General features: G+C 36.3%; 1 protein-coding gene across 8 annotated transcripts in view; it reads left to right on the top strand.

Moving 5' to 3' along the window:
• The window catches only part of METTL25 (methyltransferase like 25), a 143,082-nt gene that overhangs the window by 47,419 nt on the left and 77,304 nt on the right, over positions 1-18,359 (top strand). The gene's annotated exons all lie outside the window — the stretch shown is intronic.

Here is an 18,359-nt window from a genome sequence, read left to right as displayed (position 1 = left end):
TTCAGTTTTATACCCTCTACCTTGTTCACAGTCACATAAAGTGACATGGTGCCATTTTCCTTCTCTGGAATATGATAAGGGTGAGGGGTCTCTGGCCCAGCTTATATGGTAGTACTCACCTTTTGTTTTTAGGAGCAGCACTACCCTTAAATGCCTGTTTTGTGTTAAAGTTCAGTAATATAGGTACTCAACATGAGATAAATGTGGCCTCTCTCACATTCTGTAAACTCTCTTTTCATGTAGATGTCAGCTATTATATTTGCTAGGATCAATATTTTATTAAACTGGCATTTTTTTTAAAGATTTTATTTATTCAGGGACGCCTGGGTGGCTCAGTTGGTTAAGCAGCTGCCTTCGGCTCAGGTCATGATTCCAGCGTCCTGGGATCGAGTCCCACATCAGGCTCCTTGCTCTGCAGGGAGCCTACTTCTCCCTGACTCTGCCTGCCACTCTGCCTGTGCTCGCTCTCGCTCTCTCTCTCTGACAAATAAATAAATAAAATCTTTAAAAAAAAAAAAAGGATTTTATTTACTCATTTGAGAGAGATAGAGAGACAGAGATGGAGAGAGAGCACAAGCAGGGGGAGAGGCAGAGGGAGAGGAAGAAGCAGTCCCCGCTGAGCTGGGAGCCTGACATGGGGCTAGATCCCAGGACCTGGAGGTGATGACCTGAGCCGAAGGCAGACTCTCAGCCCTCTGAACCACCCAGATGCCCCTAAATTGGCATGATTTGAATAGTTATATCCTGCTTTGATTTTGCCTTCATTTTTTGGTTTTATAGCCTATACCGCATAATTAGCTTTGTCTATTTTTCTATTCATTTTCTATTTGTTTGGGCCACATGGGCCTTGAGAGAAAAGAGACCAACATGGTTTTAGGATAAGCTCTGCCTATAATGTAGTAGGCATGCAACTTGTGAAGAGCCCCATCTTGGAAAGAAAGAAAATAGTGGTTAACCATACCTAGAATCTAAGCTAGAATCTGAGTTTTAAAATACTTCTGTAATAATAATTCCACCCAACAGCGGCATAAACAATAAAGTCCTTAATTTCTTCACATAAACAGAAGTCAGGAGTAGCTGTTCTAGGGTTGGTTCACTGATTCTGGAACATTGGGGCTCTGGGTTCACATCTCTACTTCCCTGTCAGGGCTGCAGTTTCATGAGAAGTGGTGTGAGTTAGAGACTTTCTCCTCGTGCATTCTCCCTTTCTGTCAAGGAGGGTGAAGAAAATCTGTCCAGAAATTTCTCAGAATTGTTTTATGTCTCTTTGTCTAGACATAGTTCGCAAAGTAACTGTTAGCTGCAAGGGAGTCTGGAAAAGTAACTATTTGACTTTCTGAGCTTCACTGGTGAGGCAGCAAAGGAGACAGGTGTTAAGAATGACTCTTGAGGGCACCTGGGTGACTCATGGGTTAAGCCTCTGCCTTGGGCTCAGGTCATGATCTCAGGGTCCTGGGATCGAGTCCCGTGTCAGGCTATCTGCTCCTCCGGGAGCCTGCCCCTCTGCCCACTTGTGATCTCTCTCTGTCAAATAAATAAAATCTTTAAAAAAAGGAATGACTCTCGAACAGCTCGCTATATCTGCAAAATATTTTTTTCTTCTCCTCTCCCACCCCTCCTACTTTCTCCTGCTTTCTTTCCTGTCTCCTCTCTGTTGTGTACTGATTTTGAGGATTGAGCAAAGTGAGAGCACGAACTCTGTGAGAGGAGAGGGGCAATGATCTCTTTGTGTGCTCCTTTGCTTTGGCACCTACCGCATTATTTAATCATGGTTAAATAATGGTTTAGGTTTAATCTCTTCAGGATAGTTTTATATTTATTCCTCATTGTAGATTCTGACACAGTTCAAAACAAAAAGTTTATCTTCAAAACTTATCTTTTAATGCCTCACATTGACCAAAATATGTGATATATAGCAAGTACTCAATAAAGGAATAACATTGAAATAAAATTATGAATTAAGGAAAAAACTGATTCAGTCCTGGCTAAAACTAAAGAAAAAAACAAGTATGTTTGATGAGGCATCTTGAGAAGAAATCATTATGTTGACATAAGTGGTTTGGAAATTCTCAAGGTACTAAGCTGGCTTTGCCCTTCTTAGCAAAGATAAGAAACAGAAGGTTAGAGAAGGTTTACATTCCAGAGGCCACTGGAGCAAAATGATGAAAATGATTTCACACTATCCTGGTGAGACAGGGGTCTTATTTAATTTTAAATCTATACAAACTCAAGTGTCCTATGTGTCATAAATTGTCATTCCCTCTTTGGTTTTCTTTGAGAAGAAAGAAAAAACTTCTAAATACTCACCTACTATGAAGTTTTTATTTCTCTCTAAAGCATCTAATCTTTAACCGCAAAGCATATGATGGCCACAGAGGTTGTAAAACATGTTTGTGAGAAAAGAATGTATTTGTTCTCTTGGTTATAATAGTGGTTTCATAATTTTTTTCATCAGATCCAAATTAAGAAATACATTTTATGTCATTACAGATTAATAGGTAAATAAAATTGGTACTGAAATTTCACCCAAAAAGTGCTTATTCTTTTTTTCTTTTTGGTTGATTACTATTTATTCTTCAAAAGGTGCTGGATCTTACAACCCACAGTGCATGCTGATGTGTTTATCTTATTCCTTCCTATTAAATTTTAGAAAATGTTGATCACAATCCACTGAGTTGATTTTGTGACCCCCTAATGGGTTGCAGCCAGTAGCTTGATGGTACATTTTTAGTGGTTTGCTTTGCACCTGAATAAAAGCCCCTTAATGTCAGTGTTTTCTGATTTCCATGGTGTAAATACACCCTACTTGGCCAGTTTCAAGCTACTCTCCACTAAATGTTAAACTGGGAAGAAACGACATAACAGCTTTTTCTGGAGCCATTAGGAGCCAGCTTTACCACATCACTGGCTGTAACACAGAGTGTAAAGTAAATATGAATTTATGTCATGTTTGTTACAAGTAAGTGAATTTGTTCATTTAAACTGCAGATTGCCTTGCACCTGGGAGGCTCAGTGTGTTAAGCCTCTGCCTTCAGCTCAGGTCGTTATCTCAGGGTCCTGGGGATTAAGCCCCACATCTGGCTCTCTGCTCAGCAGGGAGCCTGCTTCCTCCTCTCTGTCTCTGTCTGCCTCTCTGCATACTTGTGATCTCTATCTGTCAAATAAATAAATTAAATTAAATTAAAAAAAATAATAAACAGATTGCCTTATCTGTTAAGCATGACAAACAATATCTATTATATAGCAGATAACAAATATGTATTTGTTAGAAGAATGAGTTGCTTTATTTTGACAGGTATAAGAGTATTTGTATCTCCCCAAGTTTGTTTCTTTTTCAGTCCTATTATTCACGTAAGGACTGTAATTTCTTACCTGAATGTCACAGGAATTTTTTTATATTCATAAATTCAAAGTCAAAGAAGAAATATTTTACTTTATTCATGTGTCATGGTGCATACTAAATATCATGTGTTCATCACTTAAATTGTTTTCTAAGAGTTTTAGCTTAAAATTCGAAAAAAATTAAAAATTAATAAAAAAACTATAAATGATTATATTTCAAAACAATTCTTTGAAGAAAAGAAAGCTTCAAAAACAAGTTACAAGTGAATAGATTATATTTCATATTCTTTTCAGTGAACTGTCTTAACCTTGCTACATATCATTAATATTTGATCCAGAATCTGGATATTGGAACATAGAATTTTATTTAGCAACTCCTTTTAATTTAAAACTAACCAGCAATTAAAACAAAGACTCTGAAACAGTTACGAAAACATAAGAACTGATTTAGTAAAAGCTTTGGGCATTGAGAATATCAGTAAAACTTTTATTCAGCGCAGAGTGTGCTGAGATTTAGAAGACATACCATGAATTTTGTACCTACTAACTGCCCCCTTTGCTAGATACCAAGGATTTCTAGATAAAGCACTTTAAAGAAATTTACAGCCCAATGGGAAGACAGATAACAAAAGATAGCTGTAACACGGTGTGATAGGGGCTGTATTTGAGTTATAAGTTACATGGGAAGTGTAGAGATGGTGACATTTAAATGCCCAGGGGAGTCCAGGAACACCATACAGAAGAGGGCATGGTTTGACTGCCTAGAGTTTTACTTCTGTCTTTGTAGTGCTACAGCTTTGGATAAACCGGTTAGCCTTTGTGGGTCATCTATAAATTAGTGAAAAGAAAGGGGCTCAATTCAATGACCTTGGAGGTTTCTCATGGCTCCAGTAAGGATTCTGTGACTTGAATGTACCTTTCCGAAATACACCTTTTGTTTCAACTGAAACTCACCTGTATTTATCATGACATTTAGGTTTAGTTTCATTATTTTTTTTCTTAATTATATTGGATTTGCATGAACAGATATCTACTTTCCTGCCATGATTCTGCATTTGGATGAGAATGTGGAATTTTTGGAAATCAGTATAATAATGGCCGTGTTATTTTTCCCAAAGTTTGGTTTCTAAGAGGTTAAATTACCTAACAATAATTTGTAGAAAGTGCATATTTATATTTTTATTTGCTTAACCATCAATATTAACAGTTTATTAGCTTACCATCAGGAGCAATCTCAGCTTAAACAAGGTATTTGCTCTTGTAATCTTATAGCAGATAAGTAGACTTTACTCTCAGTTTTGTAGATTCAGCTTTTTATAAGTTTTTGTTACAATATCATATTACTTCTCACTATTCAGCTGGGTTTATGTCTCAGAATAATTCTTGCCAATTAATATGGGGAAAATACAGAGATTTCTAGATGTACTTGGCAGTCTTTATACAATTACTTCACATAGACAGCTGTATCTAATCTTTAGTCAGTTGTACATTTTCTAGAGTGTTGGCACTGATTTTAGTTTTGCCATAGGGCATCTTCTTGCTGTTTAGAAGTAGTTAAATAAGGAGTTTTAATACATTTTGCCCCTTTCTTTCTTTAATTTGCACCTCGTTATTTCTTGTGACTAATAGAAAGTGGTTTCTGAAGCTCATGCAGATTGTATTTATTCAGCATAAGAAAAGTTCTGCCTGTGCTCATGGTAAATAAAAGAAGTAAAAAATGTGATTAATCTAAAATAGAAAATTAATACATCTGCTTAAAAGAAATAATAAAGAGAAATAATTTATGTTTCAAATACAGAGTAATATGAAGTCAAAGCTAATAGAAATTCTTTTCAGAAAGTTGACTATCAAACTAATATAAAACAGGCTTTTACTAAACTAATTTACATTTTTACTAGGTTTATTATTTTTTTAAGATTTTATTTATTTGAGAGAGAGAGAGAGAGAGAGCATGAGCCAGGCATGGGGTGTTGGGGGCAGCATGCGGGCAGAGGGCAAAGAAAAAGCAGACTCCCCACTGAGTAGGGAGCCCGGTGTAAGGCTCAATCCCAGGACCCTGGACTCATGACCTGAGCCAAAGGTGGGTGCTTAACTAACAGAGACATCCAGGCACCACTATTTTACTAGGTTTATATACAAACTTGGATTTGTATGTATGGAGCACATGATCTTGAAAAATATTTTGCTGCGAATATAGTATTCTCACATTTCTTTTTGCCATGGTAAATAAATTATAAGCAAGTTTCTAAATTTGTTTCATCATCAGTCTGGCACGATGAGTAAAATTCTCATTGGAATGAAGTCACACCATGATGCATAATATTAGTCTAAAAACTGTCTCACTGACTTAATGTTTCAGATAGTCCATATGTGTCTCAATGTAAACTGTTTTATCAAGACTGATAAAAGGCTGTGAAAGAGACCATCAAGAACAGCAGGAGAAACTTTTTGGGCACAGTGAGAAACACCAGTGGGGAGCTACTATTACATTGGTGGCCAGACCAACACAGTGTTTTCTCTCAGCACCCAGACTTTGCCATTCTTATAGCCATGCACAAAAATACCAAGACAGTAGTGTCCAGATGGATTCACTAAGAAACGGTGTTTTAGGGGGTGCCTGGGTGGCTCAGTCAGTTGGGCAGCCATGCTTGATTTCAGTCCCAGTCATGATCTCAGGGTACTGGGATTGAGTCCCGAGTCAGACTGTGGGCTCATTGAGGGGTCTGCTCCAGGATTCTCTCCCACTCCTTCTCTTTTGGGCCTCCCCCTACTTATGCTCTCTCTCTCTCTCTCTGGCTCTCTTGCTTTAAAATAAATGAATAAATATTTTTTAAAAAGAAAATATTTTACCATAGATATGATTGTATCAAAGTAATATATACATTTTAACTAGTTGTTTATTTTCTGTTGGATGTATCCTATAATTTATATATTCTGTCCCTTGAGATAACATTCCTAGCTGTACTTTTAACCAAAGGAGAAGTGAAATACTAATACATTGATAATATATGGAGCCAGAAATAGAGACGAGCTGCAGAAAGAAAGATGTTATAAATATGGCTATACCTCTTATGGTCTAGAGAAAAACAAATGAGAAATAGTAAATTACTCTTTTACCATTGACTAACCAGCTCTGCTGTTTTAGAATAATCTGTGTAGAAAAGTCCATACCTGGAATATAAATCTTGGGGTCTTAAATTGAAGGTACGTCTTGGTGAAGGCAGAAGGAGATGACCACTAGGGGCTCAATCCATATTTATGTAATGTATCAATTAATTAACATGAAAATACGATCACTGTGCTGTGATTTTCTTTAAATCTCTTGAACTCTAGGATCTTTCCCTAGTACTTTCTTTATAACTTAAATCATTGTTGATAGCTATACATAAATTTTATCTTTTTAAGTTGTTAAGTTTTTATACCCATACTTAATCATTTCAAGAGAATAGAGCAATTTTTAGAATTTACCTACTTTTAAATTATCTACTTATTCCTTTTCTAGTTGTACTGTTTTGACTTTATTCAAGGGGCTTCTGGATGGCTCAGTGATTAAGCGTCTGCCTTTGGCTCCCATTGTGATCCTGGGGTCCTGGGATCCAGCCCTGCCTCCAGCTCCCTACTCAGCGGGAGGCCTGCTTCTCCCTCTCCCACTCCCCCTGCTTCTTTTCCCTCTCTCATTGTGTCTCTCTCTGTCAAATAAATAAATAAAATCTGTAAAAAATATATTCTTTAACATATTTGCTACTAATGCTAAGGAGTATAGGTCTGGTTTACATAGTCCTTTAATTATATTTATCCTTTTAGTTTTAATATACTCAAAAACCTGGCAAGATAGAAATGATTCAGAAATCTGGACAGTTTAATATGATTCTAATATGTCTTTTATCTTTCGGTAGTATTTTGAATACTATAGGCACTAACCTCATTTAAAAGCTGAAATGAAAATCAAGAAATTTTCGTACAATTGTCTTGTAGTCTCTATGCTAATTTTGAACTATAAAGCTTTAAGGTGAGAAATAAGTTTCTAAACTTTCACAACTAAAATCCCGATACTATGTTTACTTGAGAACTTACCAGTCTCTACATGTCAAGTCTTCAGATACCCCTAAAGAATACTTTTAAGGAAACCTAAGCGGTCTTATTCCATCCTAGAAGAGAATGACTTGGAACATAAACTAAATTTAAAAACAGATAAAGGGCTGACAAATAATACATATTTGGCCTTTTTAAAAATAATGTTTTGTGAAAAACAATAAGATACCTATCAATGTATATTTTATCTCTATTGTCATAAAGCATTATAGAAATAACATAGATGCATGTCATAGAAAAAATAAGCTTTAATAAAGTAATTAAACTGAGTGAACTCAAAACATTAAGCATTCTGACAGCATACAAACATACAGTAAAAAGTGAAAGTCTGTTTCAGCATCACTACCCACAATGACACTCCCTTCTCATGTTTCCATCCACGTCTATGTATAAATATGTATATGTACAAGTATCTTGGGTTTTTGACAGAAGGAATCAACTGAATGTAATCATTCATCCATTCATTATCCATTCTTTCAACAAATATTTATTATGTATTTATAGTGTTCCAGGTACTTTTCTGGGAGCTAGAGAGATGGAAGGAAAAAGAAAAGTTCCTGCTTGCATATCATTTAATATAGATACAGTATATCAGATGGTGGTAAGTGCTATGGAGAAAAATAAAGAGAAAGTAGAGTGAGGAGGGATATTATTTTATATAGAGTAGCCAGGGAAGGCCTTTTTTAGATAACATTTACATAGATAGTTGAAAGATAAGGGAAGAAGCTATGCAGTTATCTTGGAGAAAGAGTGTTCCAGGCAGAGGGAATAGCAGGTAAGAAGCCCAAAGGCAGAAACTTGTTTTTTGTTTTTTGGTTTTTTTTTCCTGAGGAATACCAAAGAGACGGGTATGATTAAAACACAGTCAAGAGCAAAAGCACAGAGAGCCTTTAGGGAGCTGTAACCAGGTGAGCTGTTATCCAGGTGAGAGATGATGGTGGTTTAGGTCAGAGGGGAGCTTTAAAAGAAATGATTAAGTTTTGGATATATCTTTAAGGTATTGTCAGCAGAAATTATTGACAATGGAGGTGTCAAAAAAAAAAAAAAAAGCATACAAGTTTTGACCTGAAATAGTGGGAAGATGGAATTATCATTTAGTGAATTGGGTGTGACTGCCGAAAGAGTAAAATTGAAAGGGAAATTGTTCAGTTTGGGGTAGGTTGAGCTTGATTAAAGTGCAGAAGTTTCATTATGAATTGGATAAGTAATTTTGGGTTCCTGAAGACAAATCTGGGTTAAAGATAAGAAATTTGTGAGATCATTGCTCTTTTGCTTAGAAACTCTATTTATAGTTCTACTTGACTCTTAAGCTAAAGCTAATCATCCTTCGTGTGGGCGTCAAGGCCCTGCAGCTCTGACTACCACTGAATCTCCTGCCTTGCTTCACACTCCCTTTCCTTCTGTTCCACATCCATCAGGTCATCTTTCAGATCCTTGTACACATGCTCCCTCCTGTCTCGTGCAGCTCCCTCTGCATAGACACTCTTCCCTCTTTTTATGTTTAGTTCTATGCTCCCCATCCTTTAGTTCTCAGGCCTATTTTGAGTTTCTTTGAAAGTCTTCTTAGACCTTCATTGATGAGGTCAAATCCCTTTTTGATACCCTCTCATAATATCATAATATCACAGCTTGTAGTATCACAAACCGTTTACTTGCAGACCTTGCATCATTACTGAAATTTTGTGTGATTCTCTGAGTAATGTGTATCCACAGTGAGCTCAGGAATCATGCTCCAGTTTGTTCTATTTTGTTTTCTCTCCATTGTCTTGACACTAGGACAAAATATCAATGCTTTCTTAGAGAAGGAATTCAATAAACATTTGTTGAATGAAAAAACAAGTTATTGGTATTTTCGATTTGGCTTAGATGAAAGAGTTGTATTCTTTTCTTAGTTTTCTTTACTGATTTGAAAGTCATCTTACAAGGACGCCTGAATGGCTCAGTTGGTTGGACGACTGCCTTTGGCTCAGGTCATGATCCCGGAGTCCCGGGATCGAGTCCTGCATTGGGCTCCCAGCTCCACGGGGAGTCTGCTTCTCTCTCTGACCTTCTCCTCGCTCATGTTCTCTCTCATTGTCTCTCTCTCAAATAAATAAATAAAATCTTTAAAAAAAAAAAGTCATCTTACATAATAACTATTTAATTCACCCTGTGGAATTGTCATGTATATAAGTCAATGTAATAAGTTAAAATTTTTAAATTTCCTGTCTTCTCAAATAAAATATGTGCAGTTATGTTCTGAATATTCAAGATAATAAGTACAAATATTATTACATTCATTTAAAAAAAGAAATTTGTGAGATAATTCATATAGAGAGTAAGTCTGAATGAGATTACATTAGGAATAGAAATGATGACAAAGTACAGAGACTGAACCCAAGAACATTCCAAAGGAGGTTGGGAAGGTAAGAAAAATCAGCAAGAGGATGTGATTTAAAAAAAAAAAAAAAGTGGGGCGCCTGGGTGGCTCAGTGGGTTTAAATAAATAAATAAATAAATAAATAAATAAATATGATATAAATATAAATATATATAAAATATATAGCTTTGCCCTTTTACTTAGCAATGTATTTTGGAGCTTTTTTCATAAATTTGTTTTACACACTACAAAATATTCCTTGGAATGGATGTATCATACTCTGTTTAACTTCTCCTGTATAGATTAACATTTGTTTTTATAATTTTCTCCTCTAACTTTTATAATTTTTGTCTTATCCAATTCCACAATCTATCTGGATTTATTTTGTGTGTATGATTCAAGAGATAGCTCTAATCTTATATTTTTGTAAATGCTATTTATTGAATAATCTGTGCTTTGCCACACTGATATAAAATAACAGCTCTAACATATGATGTATTTATAAGTTCTCTTATATTCCCTTAATTTGTGATTCTTCTGATAATACTATTCTGCCTTAATTAGTATAGTTTATTGGAACTTTTTTTTTTAAAGATTTTATTTATTTATTTGCCCGAGAGAGGGAGAGAGAGAGAGCGCGCGTGCAAGCACAGGCAGGCCGAGTGGCCGCAGAGGCAGAGGGGGAAGCAGGCTCTCCACTGAGCAAGGAGCCCAATGTGGGACTCGATCCCAGGACGCTGGGATCATGACCTGAGCTGAAGGCAGCCGCTTAACCAACTGAGCCACCCAGGCGTCCCTTATTGGAACTTTTTAAATCTAGTAGAGAAATTCCCCCAAAGTTCTTATTTATTGAGAATTTTCTTAACATCTTGTATTTTCTCTTTCAAAGGGGTTTTACTTATTTATGTATTTTTAAAAGAGTGATAATTTTACTTTCATTGCTCTACCAACTATTTGACATACAGATATAACTTTACTCTTTTTAGAGACCAGGTTCAGGATTACCGAATGAGTTTCACAAAGGAAGAGATTTGAGTTAAGCAGGGCTTAATGACAGCAGCACAATCATGGTCTGGGGTTGGCAGTTCTAGATGGCATGACTCAGTTCACACTTGGTGAACAACATCAGGTAGGAAAGTCAAACGATAAGGCGTTTTGTTTCATATTTTACTAGAGCCCTTCATCATATTTGTAGTATGGATGCTAAAAGCATAGACAGTCTTTCAAGGAAGGACATAATTTATACCAAAAATGCTTGTTAGATATTAGCAATTTGGAACAATGATAATGTTTGGAGAAGAAATCTTTTATTTATCCAAATAGCTTGCTTAGAGGAGAATTGAAATGCTGATCACATCAAACATTTAATAAGACTTAAATAGGTAAATTTACTTGAATTTTTCATTTAGGATTAAAGTATGTGTGGTTTATAATGCAAATTTATATGAAAAGTCGCAAAATGTTTTGTGCTTAGAAAAAATATTAATATTATGCCATTCTCTTTATAATATATGAATCATAATAAACATTGCTGACCAAATTCAAAGTAAAAGCTGATTTAGATGCATGTATTGAATGGATTTTAAATTAAAATATTAATATTCATAAAACAATCTGTTGGGATTTTAATTGGTGTACATTGAATTTAAAGATCATTAGGGAGGGGCGCCTGGGTGGCTCAGTGGGTTAAGCCGCTGCCTTCGGCTCAGGTCATGATCTCAGGGTCCTGGGATCTAGTCCCGCATTGGGCTCTCTGCTCAGCAGGGAGCCTGCTTCCTCCTCTCTCTCTCTGCCTGCCTCTCTGCTTACTTGTAATCTCTCTCTGTCAAATAAATAAATAAAATCTTAAAAAAAAAAAGATCATTAGAGAGAGAATTGTTGTCTTTAGGATGTCAGTGTATCCTCTCTGAAATATAAATTGTATCTTTATTTATTTGTTGTTGTTTCAGATACTCATGTTAATCTTTCCTAGTTTTAGTTTGGTTTACTTGTCACGATTTTGTAAATTTTTCGTTCCTCATAAGAAATAAGTATTGGGTACCTGTCACATGCTAGTCTTGTGACTGTTCTAGGTACTAGGGATACGAGATTGAACAAAACAAAGCCCCTGCCCTTATCAAGCATATATTCTAATAAGAAGACATCAGGCAATAGAAAAATAAATAAGTAAATGTATAATGTTATAAACAGAAAAAGAAACTAATAAACAGGTGAGTGGAGGGTAAGGTATGTCATGATCAAAGCAAAATTTTTCAAAAATGACTTACCTGTGTTTTTTCCTATCTTCCCCCCCCCATATTTCATAATGGTTATTGTGGTTTTAAATAAGATAGTCTAAAGTCCTCTATTTAGGAAGGCATAATGTAAATTGCGATTATTCACTTAGTAGATAGAAATTTGTATCTCTAAAGGAGTAATACCTATTTGTTTTTCCCGGATGAAATCATTCCAGTCAGATTTCATTTAGGTTTAAAGAAATTTAAAAGGAATATTTTTTTTTCCAAAATGTAATGAGGACGTGCAGATAATCTTGATTCATCTGATTCTTTCTATTCAGTTCCACAAAGTTCTGTAGGAGGCACTAGAGGATGTAAAATAAGTGAGACACTGTCTATCCCCATTGGGAGGCTTTGATCTAGTGAGGAATTCAGAAGCAATTCCAGAGAACTTTCATGCATATCTGAGAGTGATAGATTCCTGGCCCATAGACCTTAATCAACTATGACTGTGAATTTTTGAAAAAAAAAAAAAAAAAAAGAATTTTTGAAAAAATGAATGAAAGAAGTGATAAATGATGAATGTCTAAACCAAATACTGCTATGACTAGAAGAGAGAATAAGTTTTCATAACTAAAGGATGAAGGAAAGCTTTCTAAAAGAGGAGATGTTTGGTCTTCATTGAGAAAGATGTATTAGTAGGGAAGGACATTTTGAGAACTTTGTAGAAAGGAGGCACAGAGGCAGAAACTATGTGGCTTGTTCTGAATAAAACAAGTCCATGTGGATATATAACTGAGAGTGAGTTGAGAATGAGAGTGTTGGAAACAGAAAATATCACCGAAAAACAAATTAGGACCAGACTGTGAGAGCCATGAATGCTAATGTGGTGTGACAGAATATTATTCAGTGGGAGACAAAATATATTTCATTTTGTTCCATAAAAATATCTCTTGTGTATTGGTTTAATGCAAAGGAATTTCATACACTCAACTACATTTCTGAAAGGTAGTAGTTTTTGGCATTATAGAGGATAGATTGACATGGAGCTAGATCAGGGACAGGGAGACTAGTTAAGAAATAGTTCTAAAAGTTCAGATCAAGACTACATTGGAAAAGAACACTAGGAGAAGAATAAACAATAAATAACCTAAGTAGGTAAATTAAATAGGGAGCCCGGAGAAACCTTGCTAAAAGATGAAAGTTCAGCAAAGACTTGAAAGAGGTAATTGAGTTACCAAGTGAATAGCTAAGGGGGTTGGGGGGCGGGAATCATTCCACACAAGAGGAACAAGTTGGCATATTTTTTTTCAAAGACTGTATTTATTTGACAGACAGAGAGCACAAGCAGGGCGAGTGGCAGGCAGAGGGAGAGGGAGAGAGAGAAGCAGGCTTCCTGCTGAGAATGGAGCAGGACTCAGTGGGGAGCTGCACTTGGTGCTCCATCCCAGGATCCTAGGATCATGACCTGAGCCAAAGGCAGATACTTAACCTACCTAGCCAACCAGGTGCCCTCAACCTGGCATATTTGAGGAATAGCAAGAAGCCGGAGTGGAGTTCAAGAAGAATAGTAGGAGAGGAGCTCAGAGAGGCAATAGCTCTGGGTGGAGAATAGTGGTCTTGTAGAGCTGCACAGGATATCATAAGTCTTATTCTAAGTGAAGTGGGAATCAGGAAGTTAACAGTAAGCAGATGGATGGTACACATCATTTAGAATAATTTGAAATGAGTTTATTCACAAAGGGGCTATTTACAAAGATGTGGGTGTAGGAGAATCGTAGGATATAGTGTAAAAATCTAAGACTTACCAAAGAAAATTCCAAAGCTTTGAGATACGTATTTTGCTATTTTAGAGAATTGAAAATTTTACAAGAGGGTGAAACAGAACAAGGTGTAAAATGATGCCAGAGAGGTAGTCAAAAGCAGATCACGTTAAAGAACAACGTTTTCATCTTTCTTTTTCAAGTTTTTATTTAAATTCCAAGGGCACCTGGGTGGCTCAGTGAGTTAAAGCCTCTGCCTTCAGCTCAGGTCATGATCCCAGGGTCCTGGGATGGAGCCCCGCATCGGGCTTTCTGCTCAGCGGGAAGCCTGCTTCCCCCACTCTCTCTGCCTGCCTCTCTGCCTACTTGTGATCTCTGTCTGTCCAATAAATAAATAAATAAATTTTTAAAATTCCATTTAGTTATGATTGCAATCTAGTATTAGTTTCAGGTGTACAATACAGTGCTAGAAGACTTCCTTACAACACCTAGTGCTCATCCTAACAAGTGCCCTTCTTAATCCCTATCACCTATTTAACCCATCCACCCATCCACCTCCATTCTGGTAACTATCAGTTTGTTCTCTGTATTAAGAGTCTATTTCTTGGTTTTCAGTCTGAAAGGAGAAGAAGAACCTGTTAAATCGGGTAGTGAACTGATGAGGTTTATATTCTAAAACATCGGGCGCCTGGCTGGCTCAGTGGGTTAAGCCGCTGCCTTCGGCTCGGGTCATGATCTCAGGGTCCTGGGATCGAGTCCCGCATGGGGCTCTCTGCTCAGCAGGGGGGCCTGCTTCCCTTCCTCTCTCTCTGCCTGCCTCTCTGCCTACTTGTGATCTCTCTCTGTCAAATAAATAAAATCTTCTTAAAAATGTAAAAATAAATATATTCTAAAAGATCACTTTGCCTTATTGAAACTGAAATAAAAAGGAGCAAGAGTGTGTGTTGATAATTAGTCAAGAGGCTTTCATAGCAGTTTCATAGCACAGTAGTTTGGGATGGTGGAAATAGAGAATATGAATGGATTTGAGGAATATTTAGGGGAAAAATAAATATTTAGGGGAATTTCTAAAATAAGCTATATATGAGGAAGTGTCTGAGAAGATTTCTGAATTTTTTGACTCAAGTAAATGAATAAATGTTGTTGCCAGTCATGAAAATAGGAAACTTTAGGATATCTGGTTTTGTGTCATTCAGTTATTTAGATTTTGGACATGTTAATCATCACGTGCCCATGAAATATATATTTGGAGATGGTAGTTAGGGTATTCATGATGCAGAATTATATCTTAGAGAAGAGGTTGAAGATATAATTTAGGAATTGGAGTAGCTTGAATGGTGTCTCCCAAAAGTCACATCAACTCAGAACTTCAGAATGTGACCTTGTTTAGAAATAGGGTATTTATAGATGTGATTAGTTAGGATAAGGTCATACTGGAATAGGGTGGACCTTAAATCCAGTGTGAATGTCCTTATAAAAAGAGGAGAGAATGCAGAGAGACACAGAGGGAATGGTACAGCTACAAGCCAAAGAATGCCAAGGATTGCCAACAACCATCAGAGGTTAGGAAGGGGCAAGGAAAGGGCAAGGAAAGGATTCTTCCCTAGAGCCTTCAGAGAGAGCATGGCCCAGCCCATACCTTGATTTCAGATTTCTAGCCTCCAGAACTGTAAGAGAAAACCTTTCTGTTGCTTTAAGCTACCAAGTATGTAGTAATTTGTTATAGCAGCCCTAGGAAATTACTAAAGGAATCGTCAGTGTATATTGAGATACAGGTAAGATTGCCTAGGGAAAGCATACAGATAAAGCAGGGGTTACACACTGGCTCTCACGTGGGTGCCCCCAGACTCATTTTGGGCAAGTTTGACTGTTGTATTATGCCCAAATTATGCTTTAAATAGCAGTAAGACTGACCAAATGAGATATTTAGTTACTATACAAATTGATTAGTACTTATTTTATTCTATCTAGCTGCTTCATACATTTATATACCAACTGAAATCATTTGAGTTTGAATTGGTCTTCAAAAAAGCATAAAGGGGGGATAGGAATAATCCTTATGAACATTAAGTAGACACAAAATAACAAACTATCAGGGGATATGAAGAGCATTAGACACAAGTAAGAGAGCATGCATGGTATCATGGAACCAGAGGGAGATAATATTATAAAAGGAGTATCAGAACCTCCTGAAAATCCACAGTAAGAAAAATACCCATTAGGTTTTGTCTCATAGGTGCTAGTGGTTAGGGAAACAATAACTATTGGAATGACATGGTTAGATGTATCTATTTTAAAAAGATAATGTTCTTCTTAATATAAAGGATATATATAAAGAATGGACAAGATAAAAGGAAAGAGAAATGGAGAATTAGTAAGTAGGTATTACATTTACCCAGTCATGAGCTAATGAAGATAGAAAAAGAAAAGCAGGTATAATTAAGAGGTTGTATATATAAAAACTTAGGGATTAAAGGAAAGAATAATAGAAGATGGTTCTTAAGTTAAAACTTGCTTAATTAAGATAATAATATTACTAACACAGGAAGGAAGAACTAGTAGGAAGAACTAGTAGAAGCTCTCCTTTTATGAGATTAATGGATTTCTAAAGCCAACAAAAAAGAAATTGGATAAAAGAAAAAAATAAGAGTCTTCATCTATTCCAAAATTATCATTTAAAGATATCCTGAAAGTGATCCTGGGGAAAAGCAACTGGTAAGAGAGGTTAATGCTCAGTGCGACTAGATTTAAATGTATGAACAGAGTTAACTAAGGGATTGATACATAACAGTAGAAACCTCGAGCTCTGTGACTTTGATTCGGAACATAGAAGTGAGCCTCCTTCTTCACTGCAGTCAGAATGAAGCTGCTGAAATGGATTCCAAAGATAATATTGAACCTGTACTTGAAAGGCTTTGTTTGACTTTGAGGATGTCCTGCCTTTCTAACAATTGTTTGCACTTACTTTTAAAAAAGGAGCAGAGCTGTGAGGCCACCATGACCTCAACCACAGAGGAAACTGTGATGTAGATTCAGAAAACTTGAAGGAGATTCCACAACCACGAGGTGTCCAAAGGAGAGAGGTTTTGATGGGATTTTACATAACCCTGAACTAAGGCTGGCAATTGCTATAAACTGTAAAAGCCCTAGGATCTTAGGTGTTTTGGCTAAAGATTCAGGGAGCCATATATATCGAGTAACATTGTGCTTCTGCTATCACAGTTATGCAGGGTTGGAGAGGAAGCTCCCTTATACGCAATAAGTATCCTTCTGTAGGCCTTTATTGTAGTGGAAAAGATAGCTTTATGGGCCCTTAGGAACACCATAGCCATTCTTTACTCTCAATACCTTCATCATTACAAGTTAGTGAACATGCAATAAAAAAACATCCTTTACTAGTCTCCGTTTTTCTAATGATAGCCCCATGTGCTCAGCCGCCTCTGCTGTTGGCTTCCATATTTGTGTCATCTGAAATGAAGAGGGATACCAGAGGTCAAATGTATCCCTGCCTTCATCTTCCCTTTATTACTAGAAATCTGGGAATCCCAGAACTCAGTATTCCTCTGAATAATTCCCACCTATCATACCTCTGCAATACACTCACAGCTTTACCACTGTCTAGGGACTGCCGGGACTAATCCCATCATACCTTTGATCTCTATTCCTGTCTGTAAGGAACAAGAGAATGGCTGGGGGAAAGGGAAAATATAGCTCTTTTATTGGTTAGCACCTTTCCTAACTATTCTGAGTAAAATAACACAAACCCATCTCTCTAGCCCCTTATGCTTTATAGTAAGATCTAGATATTTCTCATTTTGGTTAGAAATAGTTAGAAATAGAAATTGGTTAGATGAATAAAAAACCTTGTAGTAATTTCTTTTATTTAGTAGTAATCATGTCTCAGTCAAATTGTAAAGCCTTAAATAAGACTCAAACTGCTATTTCAAGTCATTTTGGAAATAGAGGAAGTAGTCCAAGGTCCCCAGAACCTGGAAGGGCTTTAAGGCTCCAGAAGTCCTGTGCATGTATAGTTGAAATTGTTTATATAGCTTGGTGGTTAAGAGCATGGCCTCTGGAGTCCCTCCAATTGCCTCTGTTTAAACCCTGTCCCACCATGTGCTTGATTTTGCAACTTAGACAATTTACTTAACCGGCCTATGCTTAGTTTCCCTAGCTAAGCCATGAGAATAATAGTGTACCTGCTTCATAGAGTTGCTGTAGGGACTAAAACTAGTTAATACATTTGAAGTATTTACAGTATTACCTCACAATATTAAGTGCTGCATAAACATTAGCATTATTATTATTTATATTCCCAGGGAAAGGTCTGTATCTCCCAACTGATTATCAGTAAGGTCTGTTATAAATCTTAATTTATGAATGAAAGAAACCACTTTCACAGGCATATGATCTGCATGAAATTTAAACTTTCACTATTTTAATCATAAGTCATCCTTGATAACAGCGAAATTTACTTCACGAATTCTACTTCAACATTATTTTCTTTTTGTTTAATTTTTATTTACTTTTTAAACAGTATTTACTTTTGAAGTGTTTTTATGTTTTCGAGGTTTTAATTCTATTTTT

Source organism: Neovison vison, chromosome 12 (genome assembly GCF_020171115.1).
Source record: "Neovison vison isolate M4711 chromosome 12, ASM_NN_V1, whole genome shotgun sequence".
NCBI lineage: Eukaryota > Metazoa > Chordata > Mammalia > Carnivora > Mustelidae > Neogale > Neogale vison.
This window is presented reverse-complemented; position numbering and strand designations above follow the sequence as displayed.